Here is a 7,124-nt window from a genome sequence, read left to right on the forward strand (position 1 = left end):
GGGAGGTGGGTGAGGGTGTAAGGAAGTGTTGGGGTTCCTCTGCCTTGAAGCCTTCCTCTTCATCCCCTCTCCTCCTTCTCTCTCCCATCCTAATTTCACTGTTTAAAATGCATCCAGGAGGTTTTTTTTGCTTCCCTAAACTTATGATAGGAAAAGTAAGGGAACGAAATGATCTTTTTCACTCCTTTCAGTGAAGCCATTCAGAGAAATGAATATGCAGAGGCTGAGGAGTGAATCCATTTGGACCAATATCTTCTGAACTTTTAGGAGGGACTCCTTGAACACTTTATTCTGTGTCCATAGGCACAAAGTCAAAATGCCAGTAGCTTTCTGAAGGGCCTCCTGCTCTGCAGTTCACTCGTGTAAAGTATTGCTTTTTAAGGTGACTTCTTCCTCAAGTGAAAACCCCTCACCACATGTACACCTTGGGGAAAATGGGCTTTAATTGTTTTAGATGCTTCTAAAATCAGGGCTGCCTTGAGAGGTGTTATGCGAAGGCAGAGTTAGCCACAGCTCTGGATGGCTTTTCAGCTCAATGTGATGTGAAGTGTATAGTTCTTTTTTTAAAGAATAGTTTGTCTAATAGAGCTTAAACCATCCAAACCATTGTGTGCTTTTGTTCTTCCTTTGTATAAAATCAGTCTACGGAAGCATTAAAAGGCACACTCAAAGATTCCTTGTCCTATGCTGGTTTGTAAAGTAATTGTAAAAGCCTTAGTTACCCAAATACCTCAGTGCGTGGTGTCCTGTTCCTCCTCTTTACAGCTTTGGAGCCTGCAGAGCTGATTCTTGCGCTGCGATCTGGTGCTGATGGCTGGGTGTGCAGCACACAAGTGCTGTGCAGGGCTTGCCCCTGGCTGAAGGTGAATGTGGAGGCTGTTGTTCCAGCGGGTGATTTGCCCTGGGCTCCGAGGAGGAAACAGACACTGGTTCTATTCCAGTTTTTGCAGTGCCTCCATCAATTCTCACTGGCTACAAAGCATTGTCTCTTGAGCTTTTCCAGCTGTTACAGCATCTAATCTGGAATTTAACCATCCAGACCTTGAGGAAGGTGTTCTTGAAGGAGTATTCCTAAAACCCACTCCAGCCACACAGCCAACCGCTGACCCAGAGCATCGGGATGCTCCTCGGGTGCACAGCGGGGTCCCATACATGGGAGCTGTCCCATACACTCTGGGTTTGGAGCACTATTAGGCAGGACATTCCCTAAATAACACAATGTCCATGGAAGCCTATAGAATGTTTTAGCTTTGCAGTTAATAGCATCTCATTTGTCCAATGTGGTTTCCTATGGCTTAATCATCTCTCACCTTATTTGGATCCCTGGTATTTTGTGGATACCTTTTCCTCAAATTGCTTGACATCACTAACTTTTGTTCAGAACAACTGCTCCTAAACTGTATTTAACTTGAATTTTTCTGCTTGTATTTCAGGCCTGCAGTATTTTGGGACCTAAAATCTTGTTTGTCTCGCTGCCGTTATGTCAGTTGATCTAATAAAAGATGTTACTTTTGCCTACAAAGCTATTTCATGCGTATCAGCTGTAAAGTCAAGGCCCGGTGCTTTGATAAAATGAGCTTATCATGAATAATCATAGAATAATCATAATGGTTTGGGTTGGAAGGGACCTTAAAGCTCTTCCAGTTCCAACCCCCTGCCACAGGCAGGGACACCTTCCACTAGAGCAGGTTGCTCCAAGCCCCTGTGTCCAACCTGGCCTTGAACACTGCCAGGGATGGGGCAGCCACAGCTTCTCTGGGCACCCTGTGCCAGCGCCTCAGCACCCTCACAGGGAAGAGCTTCTGCCTCAGAGCTCATCTCAATCTCCCCTCTGGCAGGTTAAAGCCATTGTACTGCCAATGAAAAGATTATTAACTGTCAGAGGTGTAAGATTCTGGAATTCTTGCAATAAAGATATTGAAGGCAAGAAAGGACTTCTCAAGATAGAACCTGATAAACTCATAACAGGATTATAGCAAGTGATTGTTTTCAGCCTAATGTGTTGTCTTAATTCTGAGTGTTTAAGGAATAGACCAGAGCCAGCGTTCCCGCTGTTATTATTTATGGTCAACATTAGATCACTATCTGATTGTTCCTGGAGATGTCACTTGCAAATGGTACTTTCAGCATAATACCCAAGGTAGCTGCATAAAATACTTGTTCCAGAGAGATTCGGAGCTCGGATCCGTGATTCTGACTGAGATGTGACTCTGGGGGAAGTCCAACATCCAGCAGCTGCCCATCACTTTAAGCTCAGCATTCCCAAGGGAGAGGCACCACGTCAGCCTCTCAGCTGATGCAAATCATCCTTGGGTGCTGAAGTGGAGTGGTGCATGTTTACACCAACTGAAAATCTGACCTCAGCTTAGCTCCCTGCTCAGATTTTTCATGCCCTTCACTGTGTTTCTCTCCTGCCCACGAGCTAGGAAGGCATCTTGGCTCAGAAAGCAAAAGGTGTGTTACCTCAGTGTTCTTTTTACCACGTTTGACCTTACCTTCTAGCCAAAAATCAGGAGGCTCTGAAGTTAACAAAGGCAGTAGGAACCAACTGGTCTCTGCTGCTCCTGATCCAAATATCAGAGTTGTGCTGATCCAAATGTTTTTGGAACATGCCATCCTCGAGGGGAGTGAAAATTGTGTTCTGCCCTGTTGGGATTTACTGATATCAGTGTGCTTCAGAAACACAGGCTGGGCTTTTGCTTCAGAAAAAGGAGGTTTTGGCCTAAGACGTGTCAAAAGAAACATTTCTAGTGCAGATAGCAAACAAAGAAGGGTTGTGGTGGCAGCAGCAGCAGGTTTCAGTACTTGGCTGAATTGTTTGGGATCAGTGAATTCCAGAACAGTGAAGACCCACTATCTCTATAAAGAATGTTCAAACTCTGTTACTTCTAAAAAGCAGAGGAATGAAGGACAGGAGGCATATTATGTTGTTGTTGTGGTTGGTTTTGTTTGGTTGGTTTTAGGTTTAGTTTTGAAGCTCCCAGTCACAAATCTCATTCCTGCAGCCCTCAGTGTAAAAGCTCATTATTTAAACCTTTTCTTCACGGTCCCTCAGTGCTCCCATGCCTGGCTCTGGCTTTTCCTGGCTTTGTTTTTGAGCTACTGCCATGGTTTTTCTCTCACCCCTGTTCATGCTCACACACCACCACAGTAAAACGGTGTTCACCCACATAGCTCACATTCCCAAATGGCCTCAGACTTGGTGGTGGCATATCCCTGCCTGTGTTTGGAGAGCACCAGCACTTCAGCTGTCTGCTGCCCCAGGAACAAAAACTGTCTGAAATGAGCGGTGACAGTTACACTTACCAGCTACAACAAACTTCACCCAACCCGTAAAAACATGGCTATGCAAATGCCAAGTGTTCATAAATGCTTTTTTTAGCCACAGTTCTCAGTGAGTTATGCTTTGGGCATCTGAAACTTCCTTGTTTTGGGGCTTGTTTATCCTGCGGATACGTTATCTACTTGACAGTTCACTGATACAAATACCATTCAGCAGCGTGCTTCAATCAGAGAGAGAAAATGTGCCCTCTCTTTACATTATTTTTAGAATACTAATGTTTACTAAAGGTTTCATATTCATCTTCTTTGTTAAAACTAAGATAAATTGGGCAGAAGCCAGTTGAATACTCTTGGAGCCCGCATGATATCGTTTCCCTGGGCTAGTTTAGTTTCTGGGTGTCCACTGACCTTTCTGTGGCAGAATGTGACTCGTGGACTCTAACCCTTTCATTCACAATTTCAGTCCTTCACTAACCATAAGCCACTGTTTATGGGATGAACGAGGTTATGCCAAGCTTCCTTCAGCTGGAGACCTGGGGGAGACAACGTGTCACTGGTGAACCACCAGGCTAAGGAACAAGAGGAATTTTCACTTCACTTTTAAATCATGGGCTTATTGATTCTGTCCAGAATGCTGTGTTAGTGCTGAGAGAGTCCTTCTCCAAGGCTTTGGAGGCTGCTCACGTCTTATGCTCCTCTGGAGGAAGTTAGGCTCTTCTTTTAAACACGAACATCAGCAGAGCAGTACTTTGCTGTGAATCACCAGCAACCGCAAGAGCCAGTAGTAAGGAAAATTCAGCTAGTAACAAGCTTAGATAGTGTAATGCTCCTGTGGAGGAGGCAGGGAGGGAGTGCAGACACCGGGAATTGAGACAGGATGGGGCTGGGGGGAAGCAGCTGTGCACACAAGGCGAGTACAGATGGAAACCTGTCAGCATATCATTACTTTGGGGTATGGGACTAACCCAGGAAAAGATTCTGGAGGGAAGGAAAAGTGATGGAGCCTGAATGAAAGGACAAAGGGCTGAGTGGGAAAGGAACAGACTCAGAGGTAATCTGAAGTGAAGATTGTGAAGGAGGGAAAACTGGGGCCCAAAGGCAGCCAGCTCCTTGCTGAAGAATTCCAACCTGACATGGAGAAGTTCTTCTAAATTCTCACTTCCCAAAGGATCAGGTTCTGCAGTTGTTTCACTCCCCGTGCTGCACTTCCCAAACTTTTCCTGCTTGGAGCCCTTTGGAGCTGTTGACCACGCTTCTCCAAGAAAGGATCCTCCTTAGATTTCAGTGCCCTACATGAGGAATTTGTTTCATGGGATTAGTGGATAGCGAGGCAAAAAGGAGTAAGATATGCAGGAAATGCTTCTCTTGTGTATTGGTGTGGTGCCACGTAAAAATTGCTGTAATTCCAGGGATACAGTTTTAAAAGATGCCGGACATTTCTAGGGCCATTTGGCAGCAGGAATAGGCCGGTGGACGGTCCGTTGTTTAACTAGTTACTCCTGATCTGTGTGTTACTATCAATTGTAGAGTCAGTAGCAATGAATTTAGAGGTATTTTATAAAAGTAATAAAACCGCAGTATTAAACTCTCTGGTTTGTGTTCTAGGGGAGAAAATCCCTAATCCTGCTCCCCATGCAGCTGAATCTTTTGACCAATGTATATTGTGTTGGTGCATGAATGGAGAGGAAGGAAGGAAAACTTGAAGGTAGTTTGGGAAATGAAGAAGGATGGAGAATGAATAAGGACAAAGTAAGTGTCCTTAAGTGTCCTGTAAGGGTTCTCACAGCAAACCCATGTTGAAGAAACTGAGCCGTGAGGCAGGTGGTTAATGTGCAATGATTCATCCAGAGGCTCCAAATATTCTGACAGGATTTCAGGTATGTTTAACAGGCTCTTCAAAATCAGTCTGAATGCGGATACACAGGCAACAGAGGGAAGCTTTCCTCTTCTTGCTGTTAAACACTCATCCTTCCTGAGCTGCTTCATTCCCGGGTTGGCGGGGCTAAGCCAGCTCTGGTCCTGAGGCAAGTTTGAGGTTTCCCTGTGCTCTGTCTGTGGCTAGCCTGACATCTGTGGAATTCATAGAACCCCAGCCTGGTTTGGGTTGGAAGGGACCTTAAAGCTCCTCCAGTTCCAACCCCCTGCCACGGGCAGGGACACTTTCCACTAGAGCAGGTCGCTCCAAGCCCCTGTGTCCAACCTGGCCTTGAACACTGCCAGGGATGGGGCAGCCACAGCTTCTCTGGGCACCCTGTGCCAGCGCCTCAGCACCCTCACAGGGAAGAGCTTCTGCCTCAGAGCTCATCTCAGTCTCCCCTCTGGCAGGTTAAAGCCATTTCCCTTGTCCTGTCCCTACAGGCCCTTGTCCAAAGCCCCTCTGCAGGTTTCCTGGAGCCCCTTTAGGCACTGGAGCTGCTCTAAGGTCTCCCCTTCAGGAGCCTTCTCTTCTCCAGGCTGCCCCAGCCCAGCTCTCTCAGCCTGGCTCCAGAGCAGAGCTGCTCCAGCCCTCGCAGCAGCTCCGGGGCCTCCTCTGGCCTCGCTCCAACAGCTCCACATCCCTCTTGTGTTGTCGCCCCAGAGTTGGATCAGGACTGCAGGGGGGGTCTCCCCAGAGCACAGCAGATGGGGAGAATCCCCTCCCTGAGCTGCTGCTCACGCTCTGGGGGTGCAGTGCCACTTGCTGAAAACACAGGAAGGCAAAGTCTTTATATTCAAGCCCAGTCAATCTTAGCTCAAGTGCTCTCACAATTAGTTTTCCTCAAAGCTGTGTTCTGAGTGCGTAATACTGTCCAATCCCTACCCATAAGTTTTCTTTCCATTCCAGGTATGAAATCTCACAGCTCACTTCTGGGCAATATTAACTTTTATCTAGAGGCTGAGTTTTCCATTGTGGCTGTTCTCTCTGACTAAAAAAAAAAACCCAACCAATCTAAACTGCATTTGAACTGGAATGGATTAGCTTTCTTTCCTGCTTCAAACCTCTTCTCTCAGCTCAGCTCTTCAGCATTCCCTTGTTAATCTCCAGTAGTGTGTTACTCAGCGGAACAGACTGCTTCTGGTCATGTTAGCTCCTTACGCAAAAAGTCTCAAACATCCGGAGGAGTTAACTCAAGGTGACAAAGCGCTGAACTGTGCTAAAAAAAGAAGGAATGTTCTATCCCTTTCTCTCTTTTCCCCTGCATTATCACTTCTTTCCCTCCCCTGGGCTGTGATTCATTCAGCTGGCAGCCCAAAGGACACGTGCACAGTGTGCAGCTGGATATTTAACTACATCTTTAGCAGCAGGGAGCGAGGCCTCACCACAGGGTGATTCATCCCATACTAAGACAGGTGAAATCAACTCCTGTCATCAACTGGAGGGGGAACCTACAACTCAGACTCTGCATCTAATTTTCAGATTGATAAAATTAGGTGTGATGAATCTCATCCCTGGTACTGAGCTTAACTGTTTGGAGCAGTTTCTCATTGTTTTAAGCTGGGAATCTTGGTTTCTATCAGTGGCACATCACGATTAACAACGATGGCAAACACCTTGGAACAATCTGTGCTGTAATTAGCATGTTCTTGAATATTGCTCCGTTCAGGAACCACAGTCATTTTAAAGGGAAGAACGGCAGCATAATGCACATGTAGTAGAAGAGATTTCCCCTGGGGTGACAGTTTAGTTCACAACTCAGGTTTCAGTACTGAGGAGTGGGGAAATACTGACTTTTCACTCCAACTGCAGAAGAGAGGTCTGGGTGGAAAGGGGTTGTATGTTTTGGGGGGAACACAAGCTTTTTCTTTAATATTTTGAAATCACACAAAATGAGGATGTTCGGGGGGGTTTTCTGCCTTGAATT

Source organism: Strigops habroptila, chromosome 20, assembly GCF_004027225.2.
Source record: "Strigops habroptila isolate Jane chromosome 20, bStrHab1.2.pri, whole genome shotgun sequence".
Lineage (NCBI taxonomy): Eukaryota > Metazoa > Chordata > Aves > Psittaciformes > Psittacidae > Strigops > Strigops habroptila.